Source organism: Varroa destructor, unplaced genomic scaffold (genome assembly GCF_002443255.2).
Source record: "Varroa destructor unplaced genomic scaffold, Vdes_3.0 BEIS01000007.1, whole genome shotgun sequence".
Lineage (NCBI taxonomy): Eukaryota > Metazoa > Arthropoda > Arachnida > Mesostigmata > Varroidae > Varroa > Varroa destructor.
Window position 1 is genome coordinate 1,962,868 of NW_019211460.1, and position 17,706 is coordinate 1,980,573.

Genomic DNA, 17,706 nt, shown 5'->3' on the forward strand with positions numbered 1-17,706 from the left:
ACAGCTGGACTAAAGCACCCCCCTCATAAGCTGCATTCTCTGCTAATCTGAAACTTTATTGAGTGATACTACGGACAGGCAGGACAAGTGGTAGGCCCGTAGGGACCAATTAGCTATGATGACCTCTGGTTTTCCCTCCTCGCTAGACGCCTTATGTGTCAATACCTGTAAATTCAAAGGTCTACTTGCGTCGTTTGCTTCGTCTGCAGCCTTGGGAATGAATCTCATTCCTTGCTACTGCTTGAAACACTCTTTTTTCCTCAGAACTTCTTTGGCTTTAACCGCTCCGAATTCCTGCCCCTCGGTGGGTGCCCATAACAGCTTCGCAAGTCTCGCTAGTCCAATTATAAACAACTCAAGAAAGAACTTTGTTCCTGGTCATTGCAAGTTAGTAACGTGCGGGCAGCGTTACTTTTTATCGCAATGGACACATGTTGGATTGGGCTCTTTTGAAATCTAGGCGGTTTGTAATTACCTGTGTTGCGTAAAAGTCTACTTAATTTCCAGGGCGTCTCAGTCATTTCCCGATGTCTGAGATCAGGTCACGGACTTCGGCTCCCGGACTCTTGGCTGGTATGGTTGTCCACTCGATCTGGCACCCATTCATGATATCTGTGCGCTTAACTTTCTTAGAGCTTTCGGACCCGTTGTTCCATAATTGCTGTTTCTCTTTAGCCTTTGGGTTCGGAGGTGTTCCGGCTAAGACAAGCACCGTAGACGTACTGACTGTACTAAATACTTGGGAAAACAGTTTAGCCGTTCATTTTATCTTAAGGAGGATCTTTTTACTTCTCTTGAAAGCTGAAAACAATCCAAACTAAACTAAGGAACCGAACAACTTTACTGACTCGGCGCCCGATATCAGAAGCCTTTATCTGCCTTTTTCCCTTTAGCACATATATGTTATCTCATGAATCCTTGCTATAATATTGGGAGTTTTATGAGTATTCGCCATTGACGTTACATACAGGCCACTCAGTCTTTTCACCAGATACATGTCCAACTTTCTTTACCAACATAAGCTATTTCTGCATTAGGTGGAGATGGATTTCTCTCACACGCTTCCTTCCTATGAGCACAATGTAATCGTTCTTCTCCAAGGCAAGCTCCAGATCTATTTGCATCATCCTTTCCGAGACACTGCTCACTTTTTCTTGCCGTACAGCTCCATCCTTACAGCCATTTTTATCTGCACTATAACTGCCATGTTATCTTTGTATACGACAAGCTTTATGACGCTCGAAAAATCTCCCAAGATATATTCGAAGGGCATATTTCGTAGGGGTGGACCTAATTTAAAACCTTGGGACAAAAGATTAAATTAAATTTAAAAAAATATTATAAAAGAAGATAATGTTATAATTTAAAAAAGACTTTATTTGTTAAACGATTATCTCCCAGAAAGAAGTATAATCATCTCTTGTGATCATTCTGTGCTTCAGCTCATTTGATATTACGCGCACTAAGTAGGGCGGTGCAGCCTTTCCGGTTGTCGTTTTATGTGTTATCCTCCACAGAGGACTCTTGAAGAGATTCCTGGCCTTTGCGAATAGTGTCATAAATGACTTTCGAATCCTAAAGGCCGAGCCATGTATAAGTTCGGCCTTAGCTACCATCCTTTGTATCGCTGCTACGATCAGGCGGCTCTTGCGGAAATCGAATTGTCTGAAAAGCATATGTCAGTGATTACTAACGAATAATCAAAGCCTGACTTTGATGATTATTTTGAAGCCTTTGGTCAAGAAGCTTATGAGGCAGATAAAAAAAAACCCCGTTTTTTTTTTAAATGACTACCATTTCTGCTTTCTTTGAGGCGATCGGAATTGAACCTTCGTACATGGCTTTTATGGCTGTTGTGGGTGCTACTTCCAGGTACTTGAAGAAGATACTAGCCGCGACAGGCGAGGTGCAGTCTGATTACGACGCTTGATCTCACTTAATTCGCTCAGCTGCCCTGAGGATTTCAGCCGCCATGACAACTATTGTCTCGTTCTCTGGGTCCGTTGTTTGCCTGGGTGTGACTGTTGTTTGTTGGAGAAATAGTTTCCTCAGTATGTTGACTCTGCCTCCTTCCGGCACGTTTAGCTCCGTTTAGCACGTCTAACACATTTACTTTTCTCCCTGGCCATCATGCAACGTTCTTCCCATGGGCCCTCCTTAAGCTCTGCAAAAAAGTCCTTTTCATACTGTCTTTTACTCTCGCCTATGGCGGTTGAGCTCTGCCTTGTGTTATCGGTACGAGATGAACGAGCTTGTTATCTTTTGCGTATCGCCTCTAACTCTCTTGGCCTGCTGGCAGTGTCCGCAGGCTTCGGCGATCTCGGAGTTTTACCGGGACTTAGGTTATGTTGTTTCATTTTATTAGAGTAGTTGACTAGCTTGCTTGCCAATTTGTGTACTTTGTTTAGATTTTCAGTGGTCTTAAGGGATGCAGCTTTCTCTGATTAGTCTGCTTAAAACATTTTCCAACGCCTCTAATCTCTCGAGTCTGTATCGAACTGTGGGTGGGGCCGGTGGGCAAAGTGTGTCTCTAGCTTTCACAAATTCGATGCAATGATGCTCCCTTAGGGTTCCTTCTTCGCTGAGTTCTTGCTATCTTGAAATTATTCTTGTCGTTCTGTCGTTCTAAATAACGAGATTTACGTGCGATTCCTGCCCTGCCCGAACCAGCGTTGATTCCCTTTATTTTACATTACGTATAGATTATTCGAAACCATCCTGTTCAGTCTTACATGCGTTTTTTGGTTCATCCTGACCCTTCGTAGACCCTTATTCCTCCGACACTATATTAAAGCTCCCGAGGAGAACTTTGTTTGGCTGCAAAGCGTTACAGATTGAAATGTCAGGTTATCTAAATAAAATTTATTTTCTTTCAGCGTATAATTTGGGCTGATATAGCACAAATAAACCCGCCACTAAGGTGTGTTGTATCAACGTTATTGTATTGATCACTGTGGTAAAACTCGTAGCATTTTCCTGTTTTTTTTTTTAGTACAAAGTGTCAGCCGATATTCGGCGTCCCGTAATGGTGCATACAAGGTAGTGTTTACACTGAAAAATATACCTTGCAATGGGTGTGTTGGCAATTACTTCACTCGGCACAGAGGAATTTATTACCCTTCGTGGACTGTTTTCGTTAATGAACTTCAGATTAACGACGTGGACCTCTGTTATCCAAATTAAATTTAATTCGTAACATACGTTATGCATTGGTGCAGCAGGCAGGTTAAGTTACGGTATCCTGAGTATCTAATATTAAGTCGCTCTCAATAAGGAACGGAATTATGAAATTATATGAAAAATAATACTGAGAAATAATTAAAGTAGTAAACATAGCGACTTTTATGGGAAGGTCAGGAGAAGTTAATTAAAATTGGGCAAGCAGCTGTTTAAAGTTGCTTAAATCAGACGGAGGGGCAGGGGGGATCAGGCAGTTCAGGTTGTATGAAATTGACCATTTGATAATGGAGATTATGAGAAGGTAGGGGGTAGATCGAATGACCACATCAAAGGTCGATGCAGTAGGAGTCTCAGTCGGAGCGATTGGTAGGCCCACAAGGAAAGATGCAGTTAATGGAGTTGGGCGATATCGGGAAGAACACGGTGTCGAAAATTAAAAAAGACAGAACGACATCAGTTCTTAGCGTCTTCACAGCTGCAGCTGGCTGACTCCACAGTCAGTCCCTAATACTCATAGCTAATGCGTGTTTGCGCCGGTATAAATATATTATTCGTATGAGTATCGTTCTGGAGGTAAGAAGTCCTGCAAATAATCATTGCCCTATTGCCTTTTTGCTTTATTGCCCTTTAGTCTGATAAGAGTGGAGTCACTATTTTTTGATGACGGCCTTTACTATCGTGCGTCCCAACGAGTCGATGCCAAACAGCAAAGATATACGTTTTGTAAATGCAAATATACACGGTCACAAGCAACGTTTGCTGGTTGTGTGCTGGTTACACTGTAACTAATGGAAAGAGGCGGCAAACAAAAACAGCTAGTTGGAACGAGTCTAATAAAGTTTAGTGAACAGATCATGATAAAATGTATTGCATTGCACCTTTCTCCTACGCATTAACAAGTCTCGACAAAGTACGGCTGACCATTACGAGAATCATTTTGCTGTTCGTAAGACACTAACGCATAATTGCCCTATGTATACGATGAATTGGTACTTATCTCTAAGCGGTTTCGCTTCCAATCATCGTTTACAAAAAGGTAGCTGGTAGCGCAATAACCGGTTTAGACTAGGTAGCCATATTTTTTTAATATCTCTGACGTTGCTTTCGCAAAAGTTGGACCATGTCGTTTGCGTGGAGGTTACGTCAGCTAAAAATAGTAACTCACAGCAAGTAAAAGCGTGCCCTCTTTTGGACTGCGCCATTCTCCCTGTGTACGCATCTCGTAACCGTTATGAAAAAAGACTCGCTAAAGAGACTAAAAATGTCTCACTTTATCGAATGCTCTTTCCATGATACCCTCACTGGTTGTAAAATGTTACCATAACTCAATGAAGAGGACAACATGTTGCTACCTATTTTGATGAAACTCACGGATCACTGCCTAACCAAAAATAGGTGACGAAAAATATAGAGTAATTATACGGATGAAGTTAGCTATATAGTTAGACTTAATGTTAGTTATATAGTTTCAGCTGGCACAAAGTTGTTCGTGCTTTGTACTATGACAACATATAATTTTAGAAGAGCTACAAAAAATTAATACAATGCCAGTAGAGATATTTGAGAAGCGTTCAGGTTTTTCTTGCTATTCTTCTAATCGCTGAGGGCGTACTAAAAGCAAGCCTAAAATGTAGGTACTGTGTTACCAATCGCCAAAAAAGGATAGAAGAAATTCGGTAACCTCTATTGTTTAGATGAACTAAAATTTGTCAGGTAGACTGCTCAGATAAGTGGTACGTTTGGTAAGGTATCTCATTAAATTCTGTGAAGTATCTTTTAAGCAAAAAGCTTCGCTTGATCAAAATTTTTGTCTAGACAGCCTGCATTTAATTCGCTTTATTTAGTCGTTTATTAGCATATTCAGCGGATCATCTTTTATGTTACTGTCTTGTAAGTACCAATGCAGTTGCAGTGTGACGATTTTTGCTGGGATACGCCATTCGATTCTTTAGAACATATATTGATACTACCTGAATCCTTTTTGTTAATTAACATGGAGGGTTGTTTTTAGTATTATATATTTATTACTTACTTTTCAAGCCAAGACATATACATGCATATGTTTCTGATTAGATCGTTCCTGGGTCTATATGAAGTTGTGCAGTTAAATCTGCCTATGAGGTATTTTTACAAGCATTATATGTGCCGCAATCATTCCAGAAACTGCCCCAACGGCGTTTGCAGATTTTGATTTAACGAGAAAGTATTCAATTTTATTTTGAAAAAAAAGAAATTGTAAAGAGCTTTTCCCGTATGTGCACCCTGATGTAAAGAATGGTCCTTTCATCTTGATGTTGTCTTTACGACAGTTAAGGACTTTCTAAACATCTAAAAGCTCAAGTTAGTGCATTCCTGGGATTCTATAAGGTAGGCTTGTTTGCGAAAAAAAATGGTTCCTCACAATTTTACTATTAGTTACAAATTATTTTTTTTACCGAATTTTAAAACTAATGGTCAGCATTATCTTATCAATCAATACTTCGTGCACTAATTTTTTTGTTTGCTTCAAGTGATCCATTTGATAACAGGAATATCATCTGCGATTAATTCACTAATTTTATCATTCATAGAAAAAATTAAATGCCGATCACCGACTGCGAACTGTTGTTATAGGTCATTTTCCTGCACACACGTTTTAGCTACATCCTCCGTATAGGGATTAAGAGTTTCCCAATTTGTATTTAACAGATTAACCCTATTGGTATTATATTCTATTGTACGACATCTTTAAAGCCGGCAGGGTAGATGGTACAAAAAACCTGTTGATGATATTATCGTTGTCACTATGCTTGCTCATTACCATAGTCCTCGCCATATTGTTGCTGTCGAGTAGTTTCTGTCTGCTTACGCACTTCATCAAATTCAATCAAGCAACGTCGCGATAACATTACCACTGTTTACAAACAGAACGTTCAGCAGTAAGCAGCTCAGTCCCTGTGAAGCTATGCAGTAGACATTTAGTCAGTTATCCGAGATCAACGCTTAAAAGCCTGCCGTTCGTAGAGGTTACAAATTAACTTTTTCTTCTCTAAGCCTTCTCTTAAGATTACTCGTTTGTGTCTTTGTATTCAAACAAATTTTCATTTTAGCTTATTGAATGACTTCTAAATAGGTTCGGCGTGATCGACCGCACAGATATCAAATCTACAGTCTGTGTCCTTCGACGACGCCTTAATTATGTACCGCACCCTTGTGGTAAAAAAAAAGAAACAATGTAGCGGTCCTTCTAGTTCTACTATCGACGATAATAACGTTAGCATATAAATTGTTTGGAATTTCCGCAGTGTGTAATTTCGAATTTCAAGCAACCGCGTGAATAACATGATATCGTATTTAAAACATAACGCTGTGTATGATCGTTTCCAGCACAAACTCAATATTGTACATATTAGATAAAGTAGTATTATTTATTATAGTTCAAAACCCATACATTAGGAATAAATAACCATGTAGAATCAGCTGAGAGTAAGCCCGTCAAATTTGGCTTAGACAATTTTGCATGCTTATTCGGTATAGCTCGGCCTTTCTCAGTGACACCGTTACCTAAACTATCGTTTCGCGTTTAAAATCCTCATAAAAATATGCAGATTTTTCTGTCAGGTATTATACAACTATGTCGGTGAACACTTGCACTTCTGGTCGAATAGACACCTGTAAACATAGCTTTGACAAAATAGGGATAACAACAAGCATTTCTGCCTATTAGACCGCATTCGAAAGAGTTTGTTTCTACAGTTTAAGCGTTTCCGAATAATAGTTTTGAAGCTGAAATTACAAACTTCCTGCTATAAAAAAGCTTATTTAGTGTGTGCGACAACACAGTTTCCGTTCGTTGTATAAAGAGAACGCTCTTTGCAGGCATCTCAGCAAATTTTAAGGGCTATGTGTTAATAAACGAGAGATGCTTTGGTACCCTTTAGATGCGTATACCACCATTGATGTATTTTGTAAAATATAATAATTTAGTGTGCTCTATTCGGTCATTCCTTCTACATATATTCCCGAAATCGTGAACCGCTTTTAATGGGCTTTCAACAGCTAAAGTTATTGATGTGTTGTTTTTGAAAAGATGTAGTGTTAGTGATGTTGAGTGCGAGTATTTGATATAGATCTTACAAATAGGATGGACATTTCATAACGGAGGCCCTTTATCTTTCCCTGTCAAACATCGAGATGTTGAGAAGTTCGTTATTATGCCACAATCAGATTATTTATCTGGTTGTCTTATTTTTTGTATCAGGGACTGCGTCTTCGAAGTCATTAATAAAATAATATAGCAATCGTTTTACGTAACTTATATCAGAATACGTATATTTGGAAATTACTGGCAGCGGCTCCTCTCTAAAACCCGGGCTGTTTTTTTTTTTTTATTAAATCGATATTGACGAATCTCGCTCAAATTAATAATCACAGGCCCAGTGATACATAAAAAAAGTTAATAAGATCAATAATAACTAATCTGTCCGTACACTCAAAAAAATTAGTTGCATGTCTATCTAACAAGTGTAAAATTTTTATGCTAAGCAGATCGGTTTTTGGTTCCGAATTAACAACGTTGGTACACTCTTTTTATGTATTCTATACTCTTTGTTTATATGTATATATATATATTAAAAGTTTGGAACCGTTAGCGATCGTGAGTGCCTCAACACTTTAACGGCAATCAGTTTGCCTATGCAGAAATCTACACGGAACTGGGTCTTCTTTCTGACCCTACTTCTACAGTACTATTAGTTTTAAGTCGTTCGGTATATTGTTTGTACTAAATTTTTGTACAACTACTTTTAAATATTTCAAGTTAATTATGAATTATCGCTGATGATAAAAGATACAAGCCGTAAGCATAAGTCAACTTAACTTCCTGGAAATTCTGATTGCGAATACACCAAAAATACTAAGCGAAAATTTGCCGTAGAGAAAGGCGGCCACGGTTGTGGAATATCCAAACATCTTGGTCACGTCACTTCCTAGAAGCATGGTCCTTTCTAATTGAAAAAAGGTGTGTTAAATATTTTTTGAAAAAGGCTAGCTTTGACAACCTTTTTCATTCTCCGTGTATCCAACGGCTTTCAGGAGCGATCTCGTTTGGCTAACGGGCTTGGCTACTTTACTGCCCATGATTGCTCGGTATTTATCTCGTCAAATTCGTCGACCAGGCATCAGTCTTGAGATACACCAGTAAAATTACTTGCTACGATTCGTTGTAAAACCGTCTAGCGGGAATCCTTCTCGGTAACCAAGACACTTAATCTGCCGGTTGTATAGAACTATTCATACGTATAGAGAGAATTCAAACGAAAATGGACGAGTCCCAACATTCTCGAAGGATGTGTATGTAGACATAGTTAATGCTGATCTACCTTTATAAGAAGTTCAACTTGAAAACGTTCGTAAACCAACTAAAAGGAATAAGAATACGTCAATATTTGATCATTTTTCCAGCAAACATGATCTGTTTACAATCTGTAGCTCATGCAAAAAGTATTTCTTTCTCACACGTGTTCCATGATACAGTTGCGGCCTTAATAATAGCAAGTGCCGCCATTGTAAAAGATAAAATCTTCTCGTTTTACGGTCTATTTGACCTTTCCATTATGCGTCTTCCGTTTCCAACGCAATTATTTATCCTTTAAATGACATCTTCTTCGAGTTCTATTTTTGGATAAATGGCTGTTTGATAAGAGTATGAACACTTCAATTTTTGCGTCGTAGATGAGTAAGAAACTATTTGTGGGCAGTTATCCTTTGATCTTTTAGGTTCATCTAGTCATTTGAACTCATGACTGAATTTTCACAAAAAACCCGTTTTGTATTCTCAATGAGACCTTTATATAATACATACTGTCATTAACTAGAAATAGTGTTACTTTTTCCTTGCACAGTTTTACTGCACATGTTTGCCGTTATTGTCTACGATGGAAGTCATTGTGAGAGCAAGGCTGGATATTTGTGTCCATTTAGCTAACATTTGTGTGCTAGATGCCCAAGAAAACGACAGTATAAGACACTTCCAACTGTTACCTCATTGTCGGCCATCACAATTATCAACCAGCCTTTCGTCCGCTTCAAAGTCCAAATCTCGAATCAAGCCCTTATCTAATGAGACACGTGTGTCATGCATATCGCCAAAACGACCACATAAGGTACCAAAAATACTCCTAGGTGAACGTAGAACCTGCGTTTATTTGATATTGCAAGAATTCTTTTCCAGTATTTAACTGTATTAAAGTAAAACTGTAGTTTTTTTTACCTATTTTTGTATGCATGAAGCCAATGCAAATCAGATATAGGATGAAGAGATAGACTGACTTTATCCACGCATTTAAAAGTGGTCCTACAGGCCGACTCTACAGCCGTTCATTGCTGCCGGTATGCTAGTACATATAAGGTCGCCAAACACCAGAACAATAGAGGCACTCGGGGACGACGAAACCTTATTAATATAAAGAGATTAATATAAAGTGATTTTTAAGTGCAAAGTATCTGGAAATTTCATCAACAGAAATTAACGCCAATTTAATTGTCTGCTTAATGTGAAGATTCAAAGTAAGCTCCAGCGTGATTGTAACTCTTCAATTCTTCGTGTGTAATTCTTCACCGAGATTACTTTCAAGGAGGGTCCTATCATTCGAAGTGTATTTCTTAGACCGACTGCAAGAGCACTTATAGCTATACACAACCTTGAACAGAGAAAATCGTGTTGTTGATTCCGTATATTACGAATACACAGCAAGCGACCGTCTTCTTGCGGGGACCGTATAGCTTTATGTCATCGGCATAGGGCTTATTCCCGACACCGGCTTATCAAGCGCATCTTTAAGTCGAGAATAAAAAGTATAAACTAAGCAGAAGAGGACAAACATTGAGCTACATATATAAACGGTAGATGTACTCTTTCTATACAAGTAATATCGTTAATTTCAAATAAAAAAACGTAGATTCAATAAACAATTTCTTATTTAGTTTATGAAGCCAGCTTCATCGTTAGCTAGGCTGTCATTAATTCCATTAACTAGGTTGTGTTGTCGTTGATTTACCCTTCGTATCAAAACACTGTCTTGATGCGAATTAAACCACAGTATAGTCGACTATGTTTTCCTTTGAACTAAGCAGTCTGTAAAATCTTGTACTGGACGGTAGTTGCCCGCTAAAAACTCAACGGCCTTTCCGTGGACTGATATCACTAGTGAAACTTTGAAAAGATCAGATCCATTTTGGTAGGACTGGGTTGTTATCATACAAAAGAAGCGATGCAAAAGGCATGCGAGGTGTTTACAGAAAAAAAAGAAAAATCCCGTCAGGGGTTAAACTGCAAGAACTTGGCAAGAAACTCTTTTGACCATACGGATGATAAAGTAAATTGAAATAGTTACAACTAAAGACTCGGAACTGTAGACAATTGATATATTTTTGTTTTCTAGGGCGTCGCGGTGAGCAAAAACGAACCCAAAGGAAAGATCAGTACATATCAAAGAATTTTATTATTTAACTTCTGTTTTTATCTATTATTATCTGTTATTATTTAGAAAAATCCTTTCAAATTCCTAAGTTGAAGCGACGATTATTCGGGAATTGAAGTCAGTAAAAGATTTTTGAGCAAACAGATTCCATAAGGGTGGCTTAGACTCATGTATCGAGTCTTGATTAAACAACCAGATACAGAATTGGTATCGGATGCTGCAATGGCCTTTGAGGATATGTTGAGATTAAACCAAGAGCCAAGTATCTAATTCAATTAATAAAGGATCGATTAAGCTCTATCGATTGGTAACCACATTCATAGAAGCCTTGTTCGGCATCAGCAAGGTCCACTAGGCGGGTGATTACTTCGAATGAAACGCTTGTAAGGTCTAAGCAGATAGGTTACCGCATCACAAATAGATTGTCAAGAAAAGAAAAAGATAATGAGACAAGGTAACTGGTCCACCCCTGCTACTATACATGTTTTTAAGATCAACCCCATTAAATGATTGCTCTATGTCAGAAACATTATTGTAAAACCATGTCCCTGTGATCATAGTAATAACGAGATTGTGAACTTTTTTTCACAAGCAGTAACTACGTGGCCCGTAATATTTACCGGACACGGCAAATGTAACTGTGCATTAAAAAAAAAAACATATTATTTGGCAAAAGCTTTGTGATATTTAAGCAAGTGTTTTGCAGAAAATCTCAAACTACCTTAATGATTTTCGACCAATCCGAACCTCTCTGACCGTGGCTGCTCGGTTAAACTGGATGGATATACTACGTTGCAGTAGCTCCTTAAAGCTGGATGTTGATGTATTAGATTCATTGCACCGAATGGTGCGGTTATCATGGCGTAGAGTCACCCTAGAGTTGAGTGGGTCCCTCTGATACAGACATGCTAAACGATCCATGGCATATTCTCTTGGTACTTGATGAAAAGGAGATCAGTTATCGTCTTTTTTCGAAAACCTCGTGCGCGAATATGGCGATGAAGTATAACAATGATTGCGCTAGGTATTGAGGTTCAGCGCGTGAAGATGAGTCTGTGATGGGTGCAACTGAACGACCGAAAAATTTACAAGCTCGACGTCAAATTGCAGTGGCCTCCTTTTTACGTATACCACTATTTAAAGAAACGTGTCGTGAATGATGTTACAGTCAACTACACAGAAGCTTTATCTCTTTTCTGGAGGTGCTTCTGCAGAGACGTGTTCGTCATGTTGACATTATCTTGTAAAAAAAATGCATCGAGATCTGCTTTTAATAGTCGGAATAGAATAGGAATCCAAGTGGCACCCCTATGTTGACACGCGCAGATGACATTTTCAACCTGGTTATAAAGATGATAAACTACAAATTGATTTTTTATTATTACGCATAATGTCGATAAGTCTTACGTGTACTACGATTTCAACATACGTGCGTATCGTCGATTCTAAGTAATTATGGACTAATTGTATTGTTTCAGAGGTATCCAGACCGTCTCTGGTTATCACGTTTCTCATCGGAGAAGCTTACTTCCTGCACACATGACGACGCCCTATAGAGGTTCGAGTCACCATAAATAATAACTTCTTGGTTCCGGGTTCTCAGGACAGCGCCTACACATCGCTTGTTACCGGTGCGGAGTCAGGGACGCTAAAAGTAGCCTTACCATCGATTTCTTTGTTTGTGTAGTTATGAAATGGGCTCATAGAAGGGTGCAGGAACGGTAAACCTACGTCTCATCACTTCCTCTTATCAAGCTATTTTGAATATAAACTCCGATATACTTATGAAAACCCAACATTGGTTTCGTGTTCGCTATTACTATTTTAGATTGATTGGGTTTACTTCATGATATTGCCATTAAGTATTGCTTCGGACGGCTGGTCCTTTCCTGGAGCAAAGCAAAATGTATCTACACGCGATTTGAAACCTAGACCACTCTGCGTATCTCTAAATTTAGTTGATAAACACTCGTGTGATGTGTGATGGCTTTCGTGTACCGCGCATATTTTTTAGTCGAATACGTAATCAGATGGTCTGTAAGCGTTCGAAAATTACCAATAAGCTCACTGATTCGAATTAATCTTTAGCCGTCCACACAAATATATTTACAGGAAATCGAACAGGTACAACTATCATAACGTAATTTTGCACGGACCCATTTCAACAAAAGTGCATTTTCCAGCAGCAGCGCTCGCAAGATATTCCAGGTACATTTTGGGGGGCGGAAAGAACTCAAAACCATGGTGTACTGGATTAAAAGCGTTCAATGACTTAATGTCATTCGAATCAACCCACTTGGAACATCCGCACTAGGCTAAATGCGGATGTTTATATAAAATAATAGATCGATACATAGAAAAATTCAAAAAAATGTTATCGTAATAAGTTTCATTCGAAGCCGGATCCAGGCTTAGGCTATAACCACTGCCTTGTCATCTCCAGGCTGTAAATGTTAACGTTGTTTGGCGGCAGATTTTTGCGGAAAGGTGCAATGAAAAAGTGGACCCTAACCGTTATTATAAACGCATAAAAAATAAATGTATTTATTAAGGTAATTCTGATACGGTAATGCCGCATGGTTTTCAAAAAGCAAAGGTTGTTTCCACAGTCTGTCTCTAAGATCTAGTTAAGTGATGGAATACGAAAGCATGGTTTTCTGAAAATTCCCTTCAGTTTTGTTGTTAAATACCGTTAATAGAAGGTACTGCTTGAAATATAAGTTCAAAGAATAAGCAGTAATAATTATTTAGGGTCAGATATGGTGGGTAGGGTCGCATCGAACTTTACTACTCGCACTCAGATAGGCATATTTGAAAGTTCGTTATCAGTTTATTTTTCTAGACGTCTGGACAAAGTTTATGTTTATTATATTTGAATATCCGTTACGCACTCTGCACAATTTCCAGCTTATACGGTGTTGGCATGTCTGCCTCTTTTCCTGATCAAATACTTGCGTCGTGTCGTAAGAAGAATTAGTTGGTAACTCTGTGTAAAAAAAATATATTGGTTTAGCTAGAATTTTTCAACAAAAACAGTAGGAACTTTAGTGAGACAACATACCATTGTAGCTTGTTCAAATCTCCTTTTTGCGCGATTTCCTTTATTGTTATTGCTGTTTTCGCGCTTACAAACCTTTTGCGCATTATGTTATACTAAACAATTATAAATAACGCCAAGTGTTACGTGTAAAATTAGCTTTATGCTATTCCGATTGCCCACTGGAAAAAACAAAATACTTGAGAACCCAATAGCATATGGCCTTAGGACGCTGCGACGCTTACAACACGCAAAAGAGAACATTTTTTGGGAACCTAGAACTAAGTGATACTCATTTTACATTTTGAACGCAGCGCGTAGTGCTTTTTAGCACCAAAAGAATTGCTTATGATCCCAAGGGCCACAAATCCCTTTTTGTGAAACTTCCATTCAAATACCAGAGCAGTATTTCTGACTTTAATTATTATACCATGTTCTCTAATGTCAATTGGAATAGCACAGGGTTAAAGAGACCCCTATGGTACATGACACGACGAAGAGAAGGCCTGTTATTTCCTACAGAACTCATAGCGAAACATTATGAAGAAAGCATACCACACTTGCAGATCATTGGAAGAACATAAAACAGACAACATTTTTCTACACATTTACAACCAATTACTGGTACAATTTTAAGACTGCGCACTGGCAGCCTCACTGAATAATGCCGTTATCGTGAGCCGGATTTCAAGCCATGAGTAGTCAAAACCTACGGGTTGTAAAAGGGACTCTTTCCTTGCATGGTGTAAACTGCATTTCTTTATAAATGGGAACGCACAGAAAGCTCTATGAGCGGCTAATATCTCACAGGAACGTTTCTAAATTCAATAGGCTAATTATTATTGACCTCGCATCTTTTTAAACTCTACGCTCCTTTTCAAGTTAAAATAATTGCTATCCAATAATCATAAACGTGATTTTGTAAAAGAAGTCACGATTTTTATACAGCTAACTCAACCTGTTCTCTTATTACCGCTCAAAAATGCGCCACATCTTGCCCATATGATGCTTGATTTTTGTAAAATATATCGACGATATTAATGACAGCACTGCAAGAAATTCCGGGTGCGTGTTATACAGCCGTTGATACTCAGCTCGTCTGAACAGGATAAAGACGACTACCGTGGAGCAACCTGGTGTGCAAATAACGTGCATTCGTACCACCGTTCTATTTCGGTATACCTCGATCTATAAACCTAAGAGAGATTTTTACGGGTATTCGGCCATGAAATTAAAAACTAAGTGGTCGTTTAAGAATTTCCAACCGTTCGACCATGGTGTAGCTCAATACCTCAGATCATTCATCCTGAAGATAAAAGTCTTAGGAAAAAAAAAAGAAAAGAAAAACATTTTAAAAATTGCCTCTTAAAATTCTCTCTCTTTAAAAATTGAGATTCAAAAAAAAGCAACGACTCACGCTCCTAAAGAAGATTTCTATATCGAGTGTTTAGGTTCAGTTAGATTTTTGAGGATCGTGGCTCTACAAGAGCAGGTTACAGTGGCTTAAGTCGTTGATATCGTCCTTCGGATCAAAACGCTTCGTACTAGCAAAGCTGGTGCAACGAGGAGTGCCACGTAATGTGTTCGGGGGATTAAAACGGCATCTTTAGTATTGTCATAATTCACTATGAAATAACAACAAGAATCGGTGCCGGAACAGGCAAGACAACTCGCCCAGGGGTACAGTCTGAGCCTGTGGCTCCTCCCGTTTCTCATCAGTGATGTGCATTCACAAATCAAACGAAGGCACCACTTCGTAAAGATGCTTACTCACCCTGATGATGCTCTAGCGTATAGCAAGGAGAGATTTTACTTGTAACGCGTACTAGCGATTTGGCAAAGCTACGTAGGCGAACACAACTTAAAATAAAAAAGAAAATCAATGAGAGCACTAGTCTTGATAATGCTCGAAAGCTATCGGTGGATGTCCTGGTCAGACTGTTAAGTCTAAAAATCGCACGTACTGCCAGTTACAGTATCTAAGTAATTTGGGAAAGATAAAGCATCAAAACCTGACATTGCTACACTTCGCTTCGTGGAATTAGCACGCACTCGGTTTTCATATTTCAATGTGATACTGCCTTGTATCTGTTGATCGGTATCTTGTCGTTGAAAATACCTGCAAAAAGGTTTATTTACGCGAAACATTAGCATATCGCGTTGTCATGAACGAAGACAGACGAGAATGTCTCTCTATTCTGTCTTTTACCATGACACTGGTCAGGGTTGATGATGATGGTCGAAAACGGTCAAACAAAGATAGTCGTCACGTACAAATCAGGCTTGCATTCCACGAATTTTAGCATCTGACTTTCGATATGACCATTAGCCAGCTCCTGTCGTTCTACAACGAGGTGATGTAACTATCGATCCGCTCTAGGCAGTCCCTTCAGATCAGTGAAACCATCCGTTAGCTCAAAATCGAACCTGAAGTAAACTAAAAGTCTTAATAATAATAACAAATATAAATATTGTTATACAAATATAAATATATAAACACGAATTGTGTAGTAGTGTAAATATGATTACTATTTTAATTTAAAGACACCCTCCTTCAAAGCTACGACTAGAGATTTCAGGTTGTAGAAGGTCTGGCGAGACAAGATCAGTGAAAAAAAACGTTACCAACATACTGATCATTGCCTTTTTGTGAGGTCGAAACACATATTGTAGACCCCCTAGAAGCATATCCGCAAAAAGTTCTTGTACAAGTCCTCCTTGTAGAAGATTTACTAACAGCCACTAATTGCGAGGAACTCCAGAGGACCTTTGGAGTTCACCAAACGGCCCAATATTTTATCGTGCATATAGGATAGGCATACGTCAAAGGTCGAATTTGAATCGACGATCCAGCTTTTTTAAATGACAGAAAGTACGCATTTCCGATCCTATTAGTTCTAATGGGCCTGAAAACATTTTAGTACCCGGTATATTTAAGCGTCTGCCAAAAATCATTGTTTGCGTTAATAGTTAACAGACTACGGCTAATCTATAACCAGTGACTAAGTTCTAAAATGGCATATTTTTAACTACCACGGTTGCTCGGTGGTTAGGGTATCGAAGTCACAATTGTAAGGTATTGGGGTTGAGTCTCAAACGATGTTTTGATTTTTTCAAATCACCTAACTTCAACTTTAGCTCGCCGTATTCAGCTGGCTTGAATATCATTAAGCTGCCTACTAATTATTATTGTATTTTGTGCGGATATATTTGCAGATGAAGAAAGAAAAATCGCGTCTACTTCCGCAACCTACAATTGTTTTTGTAGCCCCTTAAATCGGCGCATTCTTAGGAAGAGAACAACGCACTGTTATAAATGTGTCCTAGGCTCAACAGTAGGTTGAACCTGTTTCCCTGTGAAAGTCGACTTCATACCAACAATCAGTACTCGCTTGGAAACTTCATAATCCAGCACAAAACGTGAGCGGTTTCACTGACGTTTTATTAACAGTAAATGAATGGGCTTATCTAAAAACCGCATTCATCTTTGGACAACAGATTAGTTGATTGCACTAGCTATTAGCTTAGGTAGAAAAGAAGCGGACCGAACTGCGCTTTGATCGTTGACAAGGAACAGCATGGGCTTTCGGGCTTACCTAACGCCCCCAGTGCCCCACACCTTTTACTAACTACCTACTCATCGCACAATCCACCATGCAAACTCCAGCAGTTCATTGCTCACAGATTTCTTATGTATAAGGATTTTGTTGTCGTTGTTGTCGCTGAATAAATCGCGTTATAATTAACATATAATATACCCAGACTAACACCATTAATGAAGTTCCGTGTCAACCTGTAATATCCCTAATGGCAGTTTAGAGCCGTCGGTTATACCGCGTTGTTCCTGTCTGACTAGTCAACCTAATACACCGATTTGAGAGGTTTAGAAGACAGAATGCCTTACAAGTCCTTGGCAGACTCGACTCGTATCTTCTCTTACTACATTGTGTACTTTAGTTTACAATAACATTAAGCCCAAGGAGTTCAACCAGGTGTAACTTCGAACGTCTATGTTTCAAAAAGTAAGGT

General features: G+C 38.8%; 2 long non-coding RNA genes across 9 annotated transcripts; one reads left to right on the top strand and one right to left on the bottom strand.

Moving 5' to 3' along the window:
• Positions 1-1,356: 1,356 nt before the first annotated feature.
• Positions 1,357-8,349, bottom strand: LOC147754182 (uncharacterized). Of its 2 annotated transcripts, none has more exons than XR_015317441.1 (3): positions 8,220-8,349; positions 5,981-6,831; positions 1,357-1,665 (listed from the first exon to the last, which is right to left on the bottom strand). It is a non-coding gene; the product is annotated as an uncharacterized LOC147754182 (long non-coding RNA). The 2 variants fall into 2 exon arrangements; XR_015317440.1 differs by having other exon boundaries at positions 5,981-6,843; positions 8,220-8,346.
• On the top strand, positions 6,055-17,440 carry LOC147754183 (uncharacterized). 7 transcript variants are annotated; one of them, XR_015317432.1, is made up of 5 exons: positions 6,061-6,185; positions 8,254-8,511; positions 9,063-9,323; positions 12,119-12,271; positions 16,894-17,440. It is a non-coding gene; the product is annotated as an uncharacterized LOC147754183 (long non-coding RNA). The 7 variants fall into 7 exon arrangements; XR_015317433.1 differs by having other exon boundaries at positions 8,254-8,412; XR_015317436.1 differs by lacking the exons at positions 8,254-8,511; positions 9,063-9,323 and adding an exon at positions 12,753-12,848 and having other exon boundaries at positions 6,055-6,185; positions 12,119-12,361.
• The last annotated feature ends 266 nt before the right edge of the window (positions 17,441-17,706 follow it).